This window comes from Balaenoptera physalus (genome assembly GCF_965194825.1).
Source record: "Balaenoptera physalus genome assembly, chromosome: 11".
NCBI classification, from domain to species: Eukaryota; Metazoa; Chordata; class Mammalia; order Artiodactyla; family Balaenopteridae; genus Balaenoptera; species Balaenoptera physalus.
Window position 1 is genome coordinate 98,299,119 of NC_138896.1, and position 23,332 is coordinate 98,322,450.

Sequence of the window (23,332 nt, forward strand, 5' to 3'; positions counted from 1 at the left end):
CTTACCACACTTTTGTTGCTATTATTTCCCTTCTTAATCATTAAATAAGTGTTTTGATGTCCTCTTCTCTGAAGGTATTAGTTTTCCTTTGCTGCTGTAATATACTACCACAAACTTAGTGGCTTAAAACAACACAAATTTATAATCTTAGCGTTCCACAGGTCAGAAGTTGGTATGGATCTCACCGGGCTAAAGATCAGGCTGTTGGCAGAGCTATATTTCTTTCTGGACGTTTGAGGGAAGAATCTGTGTTCCTGCCCATTCAGGTTGCTGCAGAATTAAGTTCCTTGTGATGTAGAACTGAGGTCCCCATTTCCTTGCTGACTAAGGGCCATTCCCAGGCTCTAGAGGCCACCTGCATGTCTTGGTTTCTGACCTTTAGCTTAAGTCACAAATTGCCAATGGAAGATGCCTTAGACATCACATAGTTTGACCCACTTTTTGTCTCTGGTAGGACACAGCACTTCTCTATTCCTACCCCCAATCATTTATGTTTTCTGCCACCACAATGCCAGGACAACGGGCATTGATTGATCAAGTTCAAAGCCAATTATGAAGCTGTATTTTCTAGGGTGTTAGAGCTTTTGCAGAAATACATAAATAGGCCTACTTGGGGGAAATTCCCTTTAGGTATTTACTGGAGTAACAAGTCAGTTGAGAAGGTCCACTCCTGGTATTTTGTTTTCCTGTGGCAAGTTAAGAAAGCTGTGCCTCTGCTTTTGAGCTATCAGAACCTGCCCCCCACCCAAAAAAACAAAAACAAAGAAACAAAAAAAAACCCCTCAGGGGCTGAGAGATTCTGGGCACTGAGATATATCCCCTCATGCTCCAGGTCTTCTCTTCTTGGGCATGATTTGTCTCATAGAAAGATGTGCTCTTCCTAGCAGGGCTGTTCTTGCAACTAGAGTGGTAAGGTCAGAGGATTAAGCATCAACGTAAACTTGGGGGAAAGTCATCAGCTGACTTCTTAGAGTTGCATTGCTTGTAGACCCAGCTAGGCATGAGCATGTGTGAAAGCAGCACCTGTCAGGTCAACAGGGAATGAGGCAGCCAAGGAGCTACAACTACAATTCCACACGGTTTGGGGGCCAAGGGCATAACTAGTAACAAAAGCATTACTTTGCCTGGTGTCATTCCCATTCTCTGGAATGCGAAGTATGTTAAGCAGCCAGGTATTGAAATATTCAAGGAGTCAGTAAACTGGACCTTAACTACTTCAGTTTCTCCCATTCCATAACCCTTCATTTTATGGATGTAGAAACGGTTTCAGAGATGCAAGTTCACTTAGTGATGGTTACCTTGCTGGTTCAAGGCAGAACTAGGAATAGGGCTCAGCAGACATTATACAATATTCTCTCCATACACTGGTGACTGAAGAAATAATTGAATATTCTTCAATTACTTGGCACAGCTGGGAAATAGGTAATTCTGGTTACCTCCGGGATAAACAATTTAGGAAGTGAAATGACCCAGTCCATGGATATCACCGCTCAACCTTGGAACCAAAATATCTTTTGGGGATGCCTAACCTCTCAGGTTGGGAAATCTCGCCCTGTGCTCTCAGAAACATAGCACTTTGACAAACACCAATCCTCCATCTAGGGAGAAGACCATCCATCACACTGTTCTATACTTGAAAGACTTCTCACAAAGGTGAAGAGGTCAGGTGGCTGCTGACAACTTTAGCTAACCAGGATAAATCTAGGAGACAAAATATAAATCTGTTCTCCAAACTTCAAAAAACAGAAAGGAAAGTTCTTCAGCAACATACTAGGAATAGTTATTTCTAAAATATCATTCTGATTCAAAACTAAGAGCTAGAAAGGATCAGAAAAATTGGCCCATGTTTATGAAAGCGATTACTGAGAGAAAATGTGAACTTCTGGATACCCCTGGTGTCCTCAGCTAGCCGCCTAAACTGAGAATTGAATGAGGCTGTTGAGGAAATCTTAACACCTACTGAGTGCTCAGAAAGCAGGTTAAAAACCTCTGTTAGCCATTGCTGTCCTTTTGTTAAAAAGGCTTCGTTTTTGATTTGCTAGACGCCCCACAGTTAGTGGTTTCCTCTTTATAAGGCAGAAAGATCACTGAACTTAGGGCTCCAATAGACATGGACCTCTCAACTGGTCCCATCCTACCCCAGGGGCTTTGCACAGGAACACTCCTCCCCTCAAATGTTTTCATTGCTATCTTCACCGTTCAGTTCAGCTCTCAGCTCACATGTAACTCCAGAGAGGCCAGTCACAACCTTATGAAAGGACCCCCCTCCATCCCTCCGCCACCCCACTCCCACCCCATGACCTCTTTTACTTTCAGCATGATATAGTCATGGGATTGAATCCATTGCTTACTATGTACAAGTCACTTAACCTCTCTGGGCCTCCCTTAGTTTCCTCATCTAAAACAGTAAAACATTCCCTACTGCAAAGGATTTTTTTTTTTAAGGATTAGATGATAATACATGTTAAGCATTTATACCTGGGACTGGCAAAAACTGACAACTCAATAATTCTTAACTATTCATATTACCATAATATGAAATTATTTATTCACTTCTTGCTTTTCCCCTGTTTTCTACCCTCCCAACTGCAATAGAAGCTCCCCACGAGAAGAGAGCTGGTCATTCTACTTCACAAATGTATCCCTAGTAGCTAGAACACTGTCTGGCACATAATACTCAAAGAATTTGCTGAATGACTCAATCACTAACCTAGCATAGGTCCCAAATTATTTGAGCCTCAGTTTTCTCACCTGTGAAAGGGAGATAATGGCTACCAACCCAAATGGTTTTGAAGAATCAAATGAGAATTTATGTCCCTATTTCTCCAGCTATAATACATGTGCCCTGGGGAATAATTTGGAATCCTAAGGCTACATAAAGCTAACCAAAATATGCAGCACAGCTACTCAGAGGTTTGATTTTACAAGAATATTCAGGGGAAAAAGAATTTTGAATTTTTATACTCAGAATAATTTTTGAAAGTTATTAATTTGATTTTGCTCTTTCTGCATTAACCCCTGCCCATTTAAAAAGTCTGACATTTTTATTCCTTTACCTCAGGAGTATATGTGTTGGTGAGTGAAAATAGCAGCTCACTTTTGTGTCCCCCCCACCACACACACACAAAAAAGGAAATGTTGAGGGTGATTATGTTAACTGAGCCAGCTGGAAAGAGAGGATAGATATAAGGAGAGGAAGAAAGATTCCCCCACGAAATGGAAGAGATTCTTTGCAGTGGGGCGAAGAAGATAAAGGGACAGATATTCACACAGAAAAACTTTGGTACCCACAGGGTCTCAAAGTGGAAAATATAAGATTCTGGGACCTTTAGATAGCTCTAAGGGACAAGGAACCCCAATAATGATTAAAACTAAATTTCCCACTAGCCAGGCAAACTAGGCACTCAGAGGAGTTGAATATTGGTTTAGTGAAATAAATGTGTCATTTCTTACAAAGTTATAGAATAAAAATCACTCCAATACATTGCCTTACAAAGCCTCACAAACCTTACTCAAATCCTTACACAATAGGCAAAATACTGCTTTTCCGCGCCAGTCTATTTTTTGTTTTGTTTTTCTTTCGAGTGTATGTGTATGTATAAGGAAGAACAAGCTCAAAGACTCAAAATATTAATTTGCAGTGACTGATGGGAAAATGTACTTTGGAATTCAAGAAAGTCAATGGTCATAGCGTCAACAACGTATTAGACAAACCACTTCCATGAGAACAGATTAAACTTGAATCACTGGCAGTGACAGAACTAAAAGTATCCATCAGAGTGGCCACTTGGGACTTTTTTGATGCCCACACACTAGTTTGATGTGTGTTCTTACCACAAAATCCAGTTTCTTTAATGTAAATTAGTTGTATAAAATTATAGTATTTGTGGTAAAATAAGGCCTCTGCCATTCACCATTTTTCTTCACCCAAAAATTCCTTTGATGAATATTCCCCAGAGGTGATCAAAGAGGTTGACCACAACAGAGACCTTTCAATCTACCAATAATACAAGTACCCCTTGAAAATGTGTTTAGAATGGTCACTGGAGCCTGAAAATGTGCTTGATCACCTATGGGTATTACTTGGGAGCACGGCTCTTCGGTGATGAGTTTTTGAAACTCAAACTTACTGAAGTTTATAATACAATAAAAAATACAGTCATCATCTATACTTATATAATTACACGATTCTGGACTCTTGAAAGACGTGGCACCAAGACACAAGAAAATTGTCTGAACATTGAACCTGTTGTGTTGGGTGATGTTTAATTTGCTCTAATTTGACTCAATTGTCACAAATGGGTAGATTCAATAAAACAACATCTTGCCAATAACCTACAAGTATAAAACTACATTCTTCCCAGTGGAACACTTAAAATATTATTTCAGTAAGGAGAGTAAATACATAGTAAAGAATAGAACACAAAATTTGGATGAATGTGAGACTTGAATTTCTTCTACACATTCAGTAGTCCACTGCTGGCTACTTGCACTCAGGTGATGTTTGTTCACTCACTTTTAAAAACACACTTAATATGCAAATGAACTTTAAAAGTAAAAAATAAATGGTCTCCAAGTTCAAGGTACTTTTACTGCACAGCTATTCCAAAGGATTTCTGAGAGTGTTCTTGGGTTCTTTCTGCCCTACAGCATGGACTCTTATTTTGACTACGTACCAGAGTTGGTATTTGGTGTTATACACAATAACAGCAACATTGGTTGATAAAAGATTGAAATACTTGCATAGTGGCTGGTAAATTGCTGTCACTCCTAGCTTCTCCTACCCCTACCCCTGAGAGCCCCAGGATATCCCCTGATCCAGCAACTCTCTCCGCTGGGTCCCCCAGAACCCCACAGACCTTTGTTCTCATTGGACAATTCCCATGCTATCGAGGTTGCTAAGTATCGTGAATATTCCCCATGTGTTACACTCTTTCTTTTCCTCTTCCCCTATGCCAGCCTTGAATGCCTTTTGCTCTCCCTTCATCTCTACTTTAGGGACAACCTTAGTCCTCATCTCAGTCAGGATGCCCTCCATGTCAACAGCATACAGTGACTAGTTAAGGGACAGAGTGTGCCACCTGACTCAGCCTTGAGAATTTTGCTGGAGTCACTGAGACGAAGGCACCTGCTTTCCCCTGGGATGTAACTGGTAGAATAAAAGCAGAGGCTGGTGGGCACCATCTTAGCCACCCCTGTGGAAGAGTCTAATGGGCAACTGAAGACAACACAGAAAAAGCCAAGTCTAGGGGTGGTGAGAGACTGTGTGAGCCCCTGGATCCAGGTACTTGATGCTGGCTAGATGCATCCCCAGATTTCAGGTAAGGAGCCCAGAAGTTGATTATTTTCCTTGAGTTGGGATATCACCTGGAACAGAGTTCTCAAATAGAACTTTTAAATCATTTTCCCATCTCCAAAAGGTGAAGAAGGCCTAATGTCTTGCCCCATAGGCTCTTCAGTCCTCATAGCTGGTTTCTTCCTCTTCGTGTAAGTCTCTACCATTCATCACTATTTAAGTCATACGTTAACAAGTTCACAGAAAACACCACTTAGGGAGGATTACCTGGCTGAGACTTCCAAGAGTAGCATGAAGCCTAGATATTTTATAATATCACCTGAGATGGAAAAGCTGCAAAGGAAAGTGGTAGGAGACACCAGGAGAGGAATTTAATAAACTCTGCTACAAAATTACCTGATTTCTACCTGGGCAATTAAATTCTGATTAAACTAACTGCTGGGTACTAAGACACAAAAGGCAAAATGGTCTCCCACTGGGGGAACAGTCTTTGTTCTCCACTTTCTTATGTCGCAAAGAATGGTGGGAGAACAGGAAGTAAAATTCCTATTTTGCAAATAGAAGTGGGGATTTTTAACTAGTACTGTGTTTCTCTCCAGCGGGAGAAGGGTGAGGAAGCAGCACACTGTGATGACCGTCAGGGTTCTAATTTTACTCCACTATATGCCGCCCTTCCAGCAAGTAACGCGATTATGTGGATTACAGGGAGAGCTCTCCAAATGGAGCACTCGGACGAGCAGCAGCATCACCTGGGAGCTTGTTAGGAAGTTAAATTCTTGAGCTCCACCCCAGCCCCACTGAAGCAGAAATCTGGGGGTGGGTCCAGCAATCGGTGCTTTAATAAGCCCTCCAGGTGATGCTGATGCACCTGAGTGGCTGAGAACCTCTGCCTGAGGAGTTCCCCAGCCATGCTTTACAGGAGCGTCACCTGGGGAGCTTCTCGAACTCTCCAGGCAGCCCGCCACGCCAATTACAGCAGACGCTTTGGGGGTGGGCATCAGTTATCAGTTATTTTTCAAACTCCCTATGTGATTGCCAAGTTCAACCAAGTCTGAGACCCACTGTGTGAAGGTGTCACTGGCTCAATAACTGCCACCTTGGGGAGATCCTAAAACTCCGTGTTTTTATTCTGCTGGCAATCTCTTCAAAGTGGGTGCCCAGAGTAAGAGATGGAGGCAGGGCTGGAGAGGGGTCTCTGAGAACTCCAGCCCCTTCACGATCTCAGTGTCCTCCTAGCTCTTAGCAAGAAGAGCTTCTCTCTTCCATTTTTCCCTATCACGCCCCTCTCTCTATTTCTTTCATGGCATTTATCCCTATCAATATTCATGTCCGTATATGTTTATCATCCACCTCCCCAGACAGAACTATCACCATAGGGGGCATGCGCGATTTGTTCACCATTGCTTCGGTAGTGACTAGTTGAGTGCCTGAGATACAATAAGCACTAAAATATTTGGCAGTTGACTGAATACATCTTGACATAACTCGTATCAGGTAAAGACAGCTGAACTCTTTCCTCAGCCATTGTGTTTCAAAGACTTGGCTGCCCCAAATTACACAAGTGAAGTGTCCAAGGCAATGAAGCCCTGGACATAAAAAAGAAACGTACCAAACCTTCCTTTTAAGCAGTAGCGTCATCAAGAGTCAAAATTCTTAATTTTCACTTTGACTAAGCACTAGTTAATCTGGAAATTTCTTGCAGTCTAACCCCTTCATAATAATAAGCGTCTTTTTAAATATCCAAGTCCCTCCCGCTTTTAAAATCTCACTTTAGACAAAATCTTGGTGAGGAACTTCAAGGGACCTTGGGCTACTTTTTCTGATTGCCATTCACAAAGTTCAGGGAAGGTTATTTCTGGTGTGGCTAAAAGTGATCTACCTTTTGCTTAAGTTAATAGAACTACCATTGCATTGCATATCAGAAGCAGGTGGGAAGTAGCTCGTATTTATTACCTGCCATCTTTTTCCTTAAAAATTCATTTTTCATTAAATCACTTAAACCCAAAGAAGTTAATAAATTCACTCAGGCATTGCATCCCTGAGGAGTAGATCATAAAGTTCAGTCAGTAACTGTATCAGTCAGTCTTGAAACTGATAACAAAAACATCAACAGTAATGAATATATTAAAATGTTAATATATACCTTGCCTCCTTGTACTTTTACTATCACTTTGCCCTGCTTTACAGGAACATGAGAATAGTTTACATAAAATATTTACTATAAGAGTTCAATACATTTTACACCAGCAAAAAAAAAAGAAAAAGAAAAAAACCCAAAATTAATCCAAAAAACCAAAAAAGCTTAATCCCTCACAGCCAGTCTTTTAAGCATAGGCACTAGCCAGGAACCTTCACAGGAAGTCAGTCCACTCTCCTGACTCCTCAGGCTGGAGGCCATAACAGGCCTGCAGAACTTGATTGCTCTGAGGCTGTAATGAGCACAGCGCGTCCTTATGTAAAAGACAACAGAAATATGGAGGAGAAAAGATTCACTACCTTGTGTTCTAAGACTGCAGGGACACCAACATTTCATTTCAGATGAGAATGCAAAACACCACACCTAGGTACTGCACGTGAACGGCTTTAGAGTTTAATAACAAAAAAACCCGTGAGAACAAGGTGAGATGTGAAAGTACCTTGAAAAACGAAATGACTGAAAAGGAAGGGAAGCATAAGTCATATGTAGCCAAGACCTTACTTTTTTAAAAGAATATTGTTGAAAAATGTCCTACCTGTCTCAGTTCTGCTCTCCACCTCACCTCTGGCGCATGGAGAAGGGAGACTGGGTTTAATCTTTCCGCAGGACCCGCTTCCTGAGTTTTCTCACTAGTGTGGGCTTTCTAAAAGAGACCGTGAGGAAACAGCGAAGCTTGAGGAGTTGTCTGCCTGCAGGTGCTGACAATACACAGACACACACAGCTGTGTCTAAGTGGGCCACGCCCAGCACCGGGAACGCGCACGGACAAAGCGGGGAGGCCTTCCCCGCACAGCTGAGCTGAGCCTGCCCATTCAGTCCTGCTTCCACCAGCCCAGCAAACCCTTCTCATTGCTTTTCGTTCGCTTCAGCTCTCATGACCGTCCAGCGGTGTTATGGGAGATGGTGAGCGTCCTTCTCTCGTGGGCTCTAATTCCTTGCTACTCATAGTGTGGTCCGTGGACCGGCAGCACCTGCATCACCTGAGAACGTGTTGGAAATGAAGAATCTTGGGCCCCACCCCACCTGCTGAATCAGAGTCTGCTTTGGACCCAGATCTCCACGTGATCTTTTCGTTTCTACTTTTTTTATTGTGATACACATACCATAAAATTTACTACCTTAGCCATTTTTAAGTGTACAATTCAAGTGTATTAAATACTTTTATAATGCTGTGCAACCATCACCACCATACATCTCCATAGCTCTTTTCGTCTTCCAAAACTGACACACTATATCCATTAAACAATGATTCCTCTTTTCTCCCTCCCCTAGCCACTGGCACTCACCATTCTACTTTCTGTCTCTATGCTTTTGACAACTCTAACTATCTCACTCAGATAAGTGGAATTGTATAGTATCTGTCTTTTTGTGACTGGCCTATTTATTAGCATAATGTCCTCAATGTGCATCCATGTTGTATCGTATGTTAGAATTTCCTTCTTTTTAATGCTGAATAAAATTACAGTGTGTGCATATACCATATTTTGCTTGTCCATTCGTTCCACATTTTACCTATTGTGAATCATGCTGCTATAAACATGAATGTACAAATACCTCTTTAAGATCTTGCTTTTAGTTCTTTTGGGTATATACCCAGAATTACACTTGCTGGATCATATAGTAATTCTATTAATAATTTTTTTAGGAACTGCTATACCATTTTCCATAGCAGCTGTACCCATTGTATGTTCCTACCTACAGCACACAAGGGTTCCAATTTCACTGCATTCTTACCAACACTTATTTTTATTTTTTTGATAGTAGTCATACTAATGGGTGTAAGGGTATCTCAATGTAGTTTTGATTTGCATTTTCCTAAAGATCAGTAATTTTGACCATTTTTTCATGTACTTATTGGCCATTTGTGTATCTTCTTTGAAGAAATATCTTTTCAGGTCCTTTGCCCAGGTTTTTTTTTCTAATTTATTTATTTTTGGCTGCGTTGGGTCTTTGTTGCTGCGTGTGGGCTTTCTCTAGTTGTGGTGAGCGGGGGCTACTCTTCGTTGCAGTACACGGGGTTCTCATTGTGGTGGCTTCTCTTGTTGCGGAGCATGGGCTCTAGGCGCGCAGGCTTCAGTAGTTGTGCCGCAGGGTCTTAATTGTTCCGCGGCATGTGGGATCTTCCGAGACCAGGGCTCGAACCCATGTCCCCTGCATTGGCAGGCGGATTCTAAACCACTGTGCCACCAGGGAAGTCCTGCCCAGTTTTGAATAAAGTATTTTTGTTGTTGAATTTTAGGAGTTCTCTATATATTCTGGATATTAATCCTTTATCAGATAATTGATTTGCAAATAATTTACCCCATTCTTTGAGTTCCCTTTTTACTCTATTGATATCAACTTTTGTTACACAAATTTTTAAATTTTTTATGAAGTCCTATTTGTCTATTTTTTCTTTGGTTGCCTGTGCTGTTAGTGTCATATCCAAGAAAACTTTTCCAAATCCAAAGTCATGAAGATTTTGCCCTATGTTTTCTTCTGTTTTATAGTTTTAGGTCTTACATTCAAGTCTTTGATCCATTTCAAATTAATTTTTTATATGGTATTAGATAAGTGTCCAACTTCATTCTTTTGCATGTGGATATCTACTTTTCCCAGAATCATTTGTTGAAAAGACTGTCCTTTCCCATTGACTGATCTTAGCAGCTCTGTCAAAGATCATTTGGCCGTATATGCAAGGGTTTATTTCTGGGCTCTCTATTCTGTTCTATGCCATTCCATTCCATTCCACTCCACTCCATTCCATTCCACTGATCTCTGTGGTTGCCATTATGGCAGTTCCACACTCTTTTGATTACTGTAGCTTTGCAGTAGGTTGTGAGATAAGGAAGTATGAGCCCTGCAGTTTTGTACTTTTTCAAGATTGTTTTGCCTATTTAGGGTCCCTTGAGATTCCACGTGTATTTTAGGATGAGTTTTATATTTCTGCAAAAAATGTCAATGGGATTTTGATATGGATTGCATTGAATCTGTAGATCTCTGAGTAGTTTTGACAATCTAACAATATAAAGTTTTCCAATCCATTAACATTGGATGTGTTTCCATTTTTTTGTACCTTTTAAAATTTCTTTCAACAATGCTTTATAGTTTTCATCGTACAAGACTTTCATCTCAGTGGTTAAGTTAATTCCTAAGTATTTTATTATTTTTGATGCTATTATAAACGGAGTTGTTTTTGTCATTTGTTTTTCAGATTGTTCATTGTTAGTGTATCGATATGCAACTGATTTTTATGTGCTAAGTTTGTATCCTGCTACTTGGCTGAATTCATTTATTAGCTTTAATAGTTTTTTTGTGGAATCTTTAGAGTTTTCTACATATAAATCATATAATCTGTGAATAGAGGTAATTTTACTTCTTCCTTTGCAATTTGGTGCCTTTTATTTCTTTTCCTTGACTAATTAAACTCTCTAGCATTCCAGTACTAGTTGAATAGAAGTGGTGAAAGTGGACATCTTTTTCTTTCAGTCTTTCACCATTCAGTCAGATGTTTGCTGTGGATTTTTCACAGATGGTTTTTATTATCTTGAGGTAGCCTCCTTCTATTCCTGTTTTGTTGGGTGTTTTTATCATGAAAGAATGTTGAATTTTGTCAAATGCTTTTTCTGTATCAATTGAGATAATCATGTGGGGTTTTTTCCTTCATTCTGTTTATATGGTGCATTACATTGATTGATTTTCTTATCTTGATACATTATACGCCCAGAAACACAAAGTAATAATTTTAAAAAATACATTAGTCTCCTAAATTATGTAGAAAACAAAATTTACAATTACAAGCCAAAATTACAATAATATTAGATTTTAGGCTAACAATTGCTTTTTAAAAAATATATTAGTATTTTAAATCATGTAGAAAACAAAAAGTTGAGCTACAAACCATGTTCCAATAATACTAGCTTTCATAATTGCTCATGTATTTACCATAATTGGGATTTTTATTTCTTCGTATAGCTTTGTGTTACTTTCTAGTGGCCTTTCATTTCACACTGCAGAACTACCTTCATCATTTCTTGCAGGATAGGTTTAGTGGTAACAAATTCCTTCAGCTTTTATTTAGCTAGGAATGTCTTAACACATTATTGACTGGGGGATTTTTGCAGAAACTAACTCCTGTGACCGTAATACATCTCCCGTCAAAGATGTGTTAATTTTGCCCTCACTTTTGAAGTACCGTTTTGCTAGATAGATTCTTGGTTGACCATTTTTTTTTCTTTTAACACTTTGAATACATCAGCTCACTACCTATGGCCTCCAAAGTTTCTGATGAGAAATCTGATGATAATCTTATTGATGACCATTTGTATGTGATGAGTTGTTTCTCTCTTGCTTTCAAGATTCTCTCTTTGACTTTTGAAAATTGCATACAATATGTCTCAGTGTGGGTCTCTTTGAATTCATCTTACTTGGAGCACATTAAGCTTCTTGGATATTTATATTTATATCTTTCCTCAAATTTTGGACGTTTTCAGCCATTATTTCTTCAAATGTCCTATCTACCTTTTCTCTCTCTTCTCCTCTGGGACTCCTCAGTGAGTATGTTGGTCCACTTGGTGTCCCATAAGTCCCTTTGACTCTGTTTACTTTTTTTCAATCTTTTTTTTTCTGTTCCTCAGAAACAATAATTTCCATTGCCCTATCTTCAAGTTTGCTGATTCTTTCTCTGCCTATTCAAATCTGTCTTTGAATCCCTGTAGTGAAATTTTTATTTCAGTTATTGTACTTTTCAACCCCACAATTTCTTGTTGGTTTCTTTTTTAGGTTTTCTATATCTTTATTGAAATTTCCATTTTGCTCGTACTTTGTTTTCTTGATTTTCTCCACATCTTCCTTTTGTTCCTTAAGCATCTTTAAGGCAGTTGTCTTAAAGTCTTTGTGTAGTATATCTGCCGTTAGGTCTTTTTCAGGGACAGCTTTTGTTGATTTATTTGTTTCCTTTGAATGGACTATACTTTCCTGCTCCTTTATATGCTTTCTGATTTTTTGGATGAATACTGGGTGTTTGAATATAATAATATATAATATATTATAATGTGGTAACTCTGGAAATCAGATTCTTCCCTTCCCTCAGGGTTTGCTGGGCTTTTTGTTCTTGTTTTTATTTATTGTCTTTTTTGCATTGTTGTAGGTGTCTCTGTGCTGAGGATCAGCCTGTGGTGTAAACTTAAGGTCTTCATAGGTCTTTTCTGAACCTTTCCCTGGACATGCACAGCACATGTCACTTCCTAATATTTTCATTTGTGCAGTTGTTTTAAAATGTCCCAGTCTTTAATGTTTGTCTCCCAAGAGGGGAAAGAAGAGTAAAATGAAGGAAACGGTGAAGGGGGCCATTCCTTTAAATCACCTGGAGGTCACTTCAGCCAGAGAGGGAGGGGCTTACAACAACAGGGGGGAGGTACAACAACTAAGACTGCCCATGGTTCCTGGAATGAGTGGGAGATGGGTAGCTGGTACCATGCTAAGAGCTGAAATTGACCAAAATTAAACACAATTTATCACCCAAGCCTTCCCCTGAAAGTTGAAGCCTTCGATAGACTCCAGAGTTCCAAAATAGTTATATCAGAAAGATTCTGCCAGTGCAACTGTTGTCTGGGTGGGGAGATAAATTCCCACTGCTTCCTACTCTGCCATCTGTCCAGAATTCTCTGTCTCTGGGTGATCTTTATGCGTATTTTAATGTGAGATGGCTGCTCTGAGTCACTTTTGGCTCACCACTTGCTCCAGACCCTTTTCTGAGCACAATGTCTCCATCTCCAGGCCTTGGCTGGAACCTGGCTTTTCCCTTGATGATTCTACTTTGCAAATCCTCTCAGGTAAAGCCTGTCCATTGTCACCTTTCCTTGGATTTGAGGGACAAGAGAATGCTTTGTATGTTTTAGGAAAAGCCACTCTCCTCAGTGCCATTTCTCTGCCAGGCACTGTTAAGTGCTCATACATCCAATATCTCATTTAAGTCTCACCATGAGCTAGTGCAGGAGATGCTGTTGTTACTTCCAGTTTGTAGAGGACGAAATCAACTGTTATAAAGGTGTGGTCTCCTAAGTAACAAGAACACTCAGCTAGTAAGTGACAGCTGGATTTGAACACTATTTCATCCAAGTCCAGAGTCATTACCACTACTGCCTCTCTCCCCATGTCCATTCTAGATTTGAGTTTGTCATCTCTCCTGCAAAAACCCCATTGCCTTTTTCTTATGGGTTTCTATTGCTGCCATATGAGAGTACCACAAATTTAGCAGCTTACAGTGACACACATTTACTACCTCACAGTTCTGTGGGTCAGAAGTGCCAGGGTGCTTGGACTTACTTCTCTGCTTTGGTCTCACAAGAACAAAATCCAGGTCTCAGACAGACCAGAGGCTCTGGAGGAGAATCTGCTTACAGGTTCATTTAGGATATTGGCAGAATTCAATTTCAAGTGGTTGTAGGATGGAGGTCCCTGTTTTCTCACCAGCTGTTGGTCAGGGGTTGTTCGAGAGGCCTACACATTCCCTGGTTTGTGGCCCTTCATGTTCAAAGTCAGCAGTAGTGGGTTGAGTCCTTCTCACACTTTGACCTGCTCTAACTTCCCTTCCTGCCTCATCTCTCCTACTTCCAGCTGCAGAAAGTTCTTTGCTTTTGAGAACTATTGTGATTAGATTGGACCCATGTGGATAGTCCACAAAAGTTTCCTTATTATAAGACCCTTAACATTAATTCAATCTGCAAAGTCCCCTTTGCTATGTTATGTAACATACTACCAGTTTTGGGGTTTTAGACCATGGACATCTTTAGGGACCTTTCTGTCTACTATGCCTTTAACCTCACACTGCTGAATTATATCATTCCTTTCTTTCCTTGTCATATCATTAATATTTTCTGTTCTTCTTATAGTCACTTAAATGTGTGGTGTCCTTCTCTTCAACATTCTCTTCCTGTTTCACCCCTGACCTCACCCTGAGATACATTTGTGACCACTCTGGTGACTTTCTTTCTTACCATCAAGTAGTTTCACCTCCAATCCACTTTTCACGGTCGTGCTTTGTTTTGCACTTGTCAGCAGGGAACCTGTAGAAAGAAGTAAAAAGTTATCCCCCAGATGCATATGGGGCTGAATTTCCATCACAGCATTACTGGCTTTTATTTGATAGTTTATATATGCAAAATGGATTAAAATCAAATTTAAGAATCATGAACGATACTTGGTAATAGAGGATATGATTATACAGCATCCGTCAAAACATTTCAGTAAACTGATTTAAAAAAAAAAATCAAGGGTAAACAATTTCATCGACTCAAATGTCAGGGTTTGGTAGACAGAAATATGATTTTAGAATGAAACCTTTTAACAGTTCTATGGAATGACAGGAATTGATTTTGGCATTGAAATTTGGATTTCCTTGCTGCTTTTAAAAACATATTAAGCAGGAGATCAGTACTAAATTTGGTTACATCAATATCATTTTAGAGGAGGGAGTATGATTTACATGCTATATAAAACCCATTTTCTCCATTAGGGACAGAGAAATGGGGCATCTTCTTGATGAAGTCACATATGATCTCAGTTAAGGAGGAGCCATGGAGATGCTGTTGTACATAATGAAGACTTAAGAAGATGCTGAGGTTTTCTCTGTGGGGTTTTGTTTTACTGCATCAATTTATCCACTGTAGCTGTGAAACGCAACCCAGGAAGCACGCGTTCCATTGCTTCTGGACTGCCACAGAAGTGCCAGCCATGAACCTTCATATTTTATAATAGGCGAAATAGCATCTTTCAAAATGAGATTTTTATAAGTTACTTATAAAAATAAGGTATTCAGGCATTGAGAAAAGATTTTTTTAAACTGGGCTTGATTTTATTTCCCTGAATTCAACCACACAGCCCAAATTGTTTGTAAACTTTAAGAGCATAAAATAAGGTACTTGTTGAAAAAAAAAATCTTGTTTAAAAAAAAAAACCTTGTTAAAAAAAAAATCCACATAACGTGGAGATTTTTCTGATTTGGTAGGTTTGGTGTAATGGTCAGGAATCTGAATGTTTAATAAACATCCCATCTAATTCTGTTGATGATCATCATAAATGGACCATGCTTTGAGTAATACTATTCAAGCACTACTTCTCCCAGCTGCTATTGCAAATTATGGGGGAGGGAGAAAGAAAAAAAAAAAAAAGGCACAGACAGAGGAAAACAGGAAGGGAGGGAAAGAACTGCAACTTTAATCTTCAAAAAAAAAAAAGGTGTATTCTGCTTTCTGTCTCCCCACGTCTTCTCTTATTGCAGCACTAATAATAAAACCTCCAACTAAAAGTCAAATTTCATCTTTCATTAAGAATTCATAGCTTCTGGAAAGCTGTGAGGCTCTAAGAGCCCTTCAATGACTCAAGAGGAAATGCTTCTAAAAGGCTACAGTAGGAGCCAAAGTTTAAGCCATGTCCCCAGAATCGCCCTGAGATGGGCTTCTATCCAAATGGATACAATAGCAATTTACTCTCTCCTCATTGTTCTTCTTTCAAAAACACCAAAAGAAAAAAATTACATATCACATTCTCAGTGAATGGTCATCCTAATCATTTCAAAATGCAAATGCTTATAGAAGTTTGGAGCAGTGGCGATAATCACAAATCCCCACTAACAGTGTAGTGGTTGAAAAATCATTGGAGTGAGCTACCCCTTCAAGAGTTTTAATTTGCAATCAAGTCAAGAGCTATTCTAGTGAAGCAAGAAGCAAGAAACTTCTGTTTGAGGGACAGACGTTCAACCCAAAGTGGGAAGCAACACAATAAGGGTGCCATGAAAACTATCCAAGAGCCTAACACGTAAAGCTAATCTACCAAGTTTTTCAAGTTACCAAATGAGTCCACGCTGACAAATCTCCTATAGGTAGTCTTTCTCAAACAAGCGATTTAGATCCTTTTAATGAAATATAATACTGAACACAGGAAGTAAACCTCCAGTTGTAACACCGTACTTCCTCTCAACTATATTTTTAACATTTATTGAGCACATATTGTGTGTAAGTGCTACAAGTACCCCATAAGGTTGGGAATGAGAGGTAGTATAATTAATAAGACATCATTTGATGCCCTCGAAGGGACTCACAATCCAGCAGGGATGTAACTGTGAGTAAATAATTCCCAGACAGGAAAAGAAGGAATATGGAATATTCCATTCTCAAGGTTCAAAAGAGAAATGAGAGCAAGGAAATAAAAGGAACATTTCTTTAGTGCTTCCTTCTTGCCGGGCACTATGCTAAGTTCTGTGTATTTGTTATTTATTGTTGGTCAACTATGTGGCTACTTTTCCATTATATCCTAGAAGCAGATTGCTGGAATGTAAAGCAAAGTTTTCACCATATGGCCATGATTTCCCCCATCAAGCAAACAAACAACAAAAATAACCTTCAGTTTCTTGAAGGCTTCCTCATTTCTAAGTTCATGGCTCTTTTTACTATAAAATACCTCCTTATCAGGAAATAGGAAATGCCTTAGGGGTAAATATCCAATAGCAAATTCAGAATTCAAGAGAAAGAACACAGTCTGTTTGCAGGTCTGTTACTTCAAACTCATAACACCCAGAGGGCTCTCTAGGTGCCCCGTTCCCACCTAAAAATGTGTTCTCGAATGTAGGACCTAAAATGAAGTCAGGGTGAAACCTAGACTTGCTTTGACATAAAACCACATCGAGAGCTAGCCCCACCCTCAGATCTAGTGTCTTGAGTTTTCCAACTCTACTCCTCTCTCCAAGTCACATGCCTGCACTGCAGGGGCACAGCAGAGCTTGCATCTGTACCATGTTGCTGCGCTCCCTCTGAATATGGGCTTTTGGGAAAGAGACCCTCTCCTTTCTCCGAAGTACAAAACTGGCGCACTGAGCACAGAGCTACGCAGTCTTCTCGGGAGTGCTCCTGATACCCCCTGGAGATAAGATGCTACTATTTCTGAACCACTGATTGAGGTCCTGAGCTGCAGGATCCCAGGTCTTGAATGCAAACACTGACCACCTGCTTGAGTCAAAGGTAGAGGGGAAAATTTGAAAACAGAACCAAGCAATTTAACATTTTGCTTCAACTTCCAAATTACTGAGAGAGAAAGCTGAGTAACACCTATCTACCTCTCAGGATGAGACAATTAATGAAGATTTTTGCCTTTTTCTAAAACTCTAAAAACCAATGAACGTTGATGTTTTATATTCTGCCCACATTGCAGAAATTAATGGGTTTCCCTGTTCAGAATAAGCAATGAGGACTTTGTCCTAACTGGGAAGAGTCCAAAATGTGGTAAAAAAATTTTGCTGATCCCTTTTCAATTCATTTTAATTTGTGTCTGTTGCATGGTCCTGAAAGGTAATTTTCTGAAAGGGTAGCTTTATCTATCACTATGATTTTCTCAACTAATCTTTCTATGTGGGATTATAAAGTCAAAAATTGGTTGATTACAAGCAGGGAAATAATATTTTCTCTTTTGGCAATTGCTTCTTCTGATTAGATATATTGCTCTGTAAGTTATACTTGATCCTCTGATTACTCAAAATGAATAAAGACCTTAAATACCCTTTGGAACAATATATTCTCTTGATTTTTTCATAAAGTTAATAATAATAACAATAATCATAATAACAGCAATATTAATAAGAATTAACTAGTTTAATTAAATGACACCCTTTATCAATTAATCCAAATGGTGGCACATAACCCTTTTCTTCTGTTATTTTTTTTTTCCTTTTCATTTTTAAGATACCTTTTAAAGAAAGCCAGAATAATTGAGTAATTATATGTCCTACATGGCAAGACTTTGCTGGTGAGCGTATATTCTGGTATCTTTAGACAGCTGACAATTTTAACTGTAAAGTTATATCTGTTAGGATTACCTCTGAAAGCGTATTTCCTGTTGTATTCAGTTTATGTGAGATGAGCCCTTTGGATTAATTATTTCCTCCATACACAAACATCTGCTTTCATGGTGGCTTGAAATGCAAACCTAATTTTACACAGTCACTCTTCTTTGTAAGGAAGTGGAGAACTCTAATGAACATGTACCCAGAGAGCATATGGTGAAATAAAAAAGAAAAAGCTAAAAATAATAATTCAGGGTGAAGAGTTTCCCCAAGTGTGGTACAAGTAACAGGCATAATAAAACAAAATCATTGCAGGTGGCACATGGACAGACATTTTTGTTTACATGGTTATCTATTTATTTGACTACCCTTCAGAGAAAACATATAACTAGTACAATAAACCCCCAAATTTTCTGGCCCAAAATGCTTAGAATAAGTAACAGGTATAAAAAAGTGAGTTGATTTAGGATAAACATTAAGAAAGTACTATTTGGGTGGTATTGAGATAAGGCAAACATTGCAAAGTGTACTGAGAATGACTGGTAAACATTGGCACAGCAGTACAGAGTGCTACAGAACCTGGCCCGGGACCCGGGCTCAGCCATTTAATAGCTGTCAGATTCTGCATTTGTAAACACCTTCCCACAAGAGCCTGCTGGAAGAATTTTTAAAATCCACCTAAATCTTGTAGTATGGTGCTGGTCACCTAGTAAACCCTCAATAAATGTCAGTTGTAATTACTCATCACAATAAAAGTCTCGACTCACCTAGCAACAAAGCAAAGCCAACCACTTGAACTGGGTAGTTATAGGCACAGAAGAGTATTGTTAGGAAAATCGTACATAGCTGTTTAATTTTTTCTAAGAAAAAATTGATGAAAACATCAAACAAATTGGTCCTTAATAATAACTCTTACATTTTTTAAGCTAAAAATATGTGTACTCTAGCTATTTATTATACAGCATTAACCTTAAGTTCCTGTTGCATAGCGATAGTGTTTTTTTCAGTCTTGACATCTTCTGAAGTGTTAAACATGGTATTTTCACCTAACTGGCTCTCAATAAAGAAGTATGGAGATAGCTATCATATATATCGCTTCACTAATTTTGAAGATTTCCTTATCTACTATGACTTTGGAAGGAAGTAAATATTCAGAAAACACAGCTTTTAACTGATGTGTTTTTGCATTCTTGGTAAGGAAAATCCTCATATTTCATAAAACCTTACCAGAAGTTTTCTAAATATTCTCAATATTGTTATATTCTCTGTGCTGCATGTATCTACCTTGTTTCTGAAATCATACATACAAAGTCCTAAAATATCAGTGACAACGTGTGATTACTTTAGCCCATTCATCCTTTCCAGCTCTACTTGCTCATAGAGTATAGGTTCTTGAATGAAGGATTAAAAAAAAAATCCTAGATCTTTTCCTGTATCTGTACTGGGCACTTCATAGGTGATCAATAAATACTTGCTTACTAGGTGGTTTTCTAGCAGTCAGGGGTAAATTAGTCAGAGAGCAATCCCATATTTCCCCCGAGAGTCAGTGGTTAATCACTGTTATTTTTTAATGTTTTAAAACCTTTTTTAGATAGACAAAAGGCATAGCAATGATACCCTTTCCTCCCCTGAATCACACTAAAACCCAGAGGAATTCTGATTAATGGCTAGCATCATGGGACCTTAATAAATGTCTTCCAAACTGATTTTTAGGTGATACTTGAAGATGAATGCCTATTACACTTACCTGCCTTTTAGGATTTATAAGGGTGGATGATTACATTTTTAGTCCTCCTAGCAGTGTTTCTGAAATATGGTCTAAAATGAGTAAATGAGGTACTTTAAAGAGAACTGTTTCTGTTCACTGAAGTCTGGTATGTAAGAGCAGAAATGTGGAGACAATCAAATGCTCATCAGTAGAGAGCTGGTGCACCATGGTATATGCCATGTAGCTCTGAATATAAATGGGCCAAATCTGAGTGTATTCATACCTCAGGGCGTCCATGGTATAATGTAAAATCAATAAGAAGCAAGTATGAATGGTATGAAGTGTTTGAACACAACCCCATTATAAGCATGTATCTGGTCTGCCCATAGAAAAGCCACATAGAAAAGCCACATACCAAACTGTGCATAAGGGGTCCCTGATGACTGGAGTGGGAGAACAAGAGGAGGGCTTTTAGCTTTTGCTTTATGTATTCCTGTCATAAACTTTTACTATAATAAGAACTTTTAATAAGCATTTTCATTTTTATAACCTTTTAAAAACAAAAAAAATGTGTTTTAATAAAGGTAGTCTTAGACTAGCATTATCTATTGCTTAGATTTATTGCCGTTCTACCAGAAATCATTGTCTACACAGCCTCCTCTTTTACGTATTTGTTTTTGTCTCCTCACTTGATAGCTCTAAAAAGACGTGTTGCTGCTCCATGGCCATACTCACTGGGCCCTTTTCTTCCAGTGTGGAAGAAAAACAGAGGATGACTTAGAGCAAGTGCGGGCTTTGGTTTAAAGTCTAAAAGCAAGAGTTTGAATCTTAGTTCCATTATTTGCAAGTTCAAACTTTTGGTTGCAAGGAACAGAAACCCACTGAAGCTACCTGAAGTCGAGGGAAGGTTACGGTAAGACTATAGATCACACATGGAGATGAATTGCAGTTGGAGCTCCTGGGAGATGCAGGTGGAAGCTACGGAACTATCAGAGACTCAGCCACCCCCACTCAACTACATGCTTCCCTGTTCTCTACATCTCTGCAAAATAGTTTCCTCTCCCATGGTTTTGATGCCCAATAACTCATTTGCAAGTGACTTTTCTTGTTATGAAATCTACTCAGGCCTAGACTTCATGGGATCTTTCAGCTTCTTATGATTCTTGTGACCTCTTATTCCTGAGAGATCACACGAATTGAATGAGACAACATTTTGTTTAAAAGGGTCTCATATTTCTTGACACAGTATACAAAAGATACCCAACTTCTTTAAACATCAGTATCTTCAACTGCAAAAGGCAAATACTAATCGTATAACTGTCATAAGTCTTCTGTAAAATTCTTAGTGTGGTGCCTGCCACATAGTAATGCTTAATAAATGTTAGGTTATGTTCTTGTTACTGTTATTGTTATTATTAAATCCATCATGGTTATTAAGGATTTTAAGAAAATGAATGACCTGCTTCATCCAAGTGGGTAGACTTCATGCATGCCTCAATTTCCACATAGATTCTCAGAGCAGAGGACATCTTATCACCTGATAGAGAAATTCACAAGTAATAATCTTGACAGATCTGTAAAACAATTTATCATACCTCAACAGTTCTTCAAGGCCAGGCAACAAGGGGAATAGACAAATGCTCTTATTCCTCTTTGAGGTAAAGGCATGTGGAATTGCATGGAGACAGTAATGCATTTAAAGCAAAGGCAATTGAGATGCTTTCATTAAGCACTAGCCAGAAGCTTGCTTATAATGCAAGGGGGAAAAAAAAATCTGTGCTGCTCACAGTTGTCTCTGTGTTTTGGTCCAGTGGAAAGGAATTTGACGAAGCACATAACAGGTAGTTCCTTGCCAAATTGTCAGATACGCAGGGAATTCAATAATGAACAGTTTCCAAACCATGAGGTGACCCATTTCAGATCCACAAATGAGGAGGGCCTGGCATGAACTTTGGAGATGCTGTAACAGACACACAGACATGTTTTAATTTCATGTTTCTTATGAAATTAGCAAACAATGTGCTTAGTGATACTCTAAACATAACACGCCGCCATCTGATTAAGGCAACGTGTCAGCTCAGCTATCAACACTTAACATTTTTTATGCTCAATGACATTCTTGTCTTAGCTCTCAAAATCACAGGTGTTTCAGTGATGAAAAGTCAAGACAAAAGTGATAAGTGAAGGCTTTCACATACTTTTCTTCAAAGTTTGCAGCAACACACTCTTTGACAGAGGGCTTCTGACTGCTCAATTTGATGGCCATACAAACTTATAAAAGCTGAAGTACAAGGTTTCCCAGGGGACGACATAATGAAATAAATGCACTCATGAATATGCATGGATGGAGGAGGCCATCTGTTCTCCACCAACCTCTTTTCTTTCAACTCACAAATACCCAGCCCTACCCCCATGCCTTCCCCACGTTCCAGAAAAAAGAGTCTTCACCCAAAGATTTTAAAAATCAGTGATGTTTCATCTCAGGCAACAAACATAGTTACAAGAGAAATGCTTTTATGGTCAGACTAAAAATAATAAATTAATAAATCAAAGAGTGCTTGTGCACACACCATGAACCTTGAAGTTCTTTGCTGCTTTTCCTTCCCTCAGGAATGAAGCTCTTGATTCTTCACTTAAACTGAAAGCCACATGGACCTGCCTCTTGGGCTACAAATATGAGAACAGGAGAAACTTCAATAACAGCAGAGTAGATTACACTATCATTCAGGAATTCCAAGTTAGTTCCTGTTGCTGTATATCCAAGTTCAGTATTAAGTATTTCCCCTGATCTCTTTGTAATTCTTTACTCATCACTAATTTTGAAGGCACAGGATGAGGCCAATCTCACTGTTCAAAGATGAAAAGAAAATTTTTTGAGAAATGAGAAAATATAGTTGACAAAGAACAAGAGATAAATTTCTTGAAAAAATTGATTACAAAATGATTAAAATTTTTTGGTCAACTGAATCATATTTGAAATGCATAAAGAACACTTTTGCATATTTATAGGATTCTTTTGGTAAATCTTTAATAAACTGAATGCATATGAAAAGCATAATCATTCCTAATTCCTTTGCTTTGCAATTTCAGCTTTGAAAATATCTTGCCTTCTAAAAGCAAGGAATGCTTCTCGTGAGTCTCTGTATTTCAGAAGAAAATAATCTAAGGTTAAACTCTTCTAACAACAAAATAGGACTTGGAAACAACAACAACATAGTCACAGCAGCAGCCCCTGTGTTGTATTAAATTTTCTCAAACTAGCCTGCTTACAGATACAGTCTGTAATAAACTGTTTTATCAGGAGACTGAAAACTACAG

The 23,332-nt window shown here is 38.8% G+C and overlaps 1 long non-coding RNA gene across 1 annotated transcript in view; it reads right to left on the reverse strand.

Annotated features, from left to right (window-relative positions):
* LOC309637551 overlaps positions 1-23,332 on the reverse strand; it is an 864,945-nt gene that overhangs the window by 241,197 nt on the left and 600,416 nt on the right. The window contains exons 9-10 of the long non-coding RNA XR_014250634.1: positions 14,471-21,974; positions 8,029-8,136 (exon numbers count right to left, since the gene is read on the reverse strand). This is a non-coding gene — a long non-coding RNA (uncharacterized lncRNA). The remainder of the gene's footprint in view (positions 1-8,028; positions 8,137-14,470; positions 21,975-23,332) is intronic.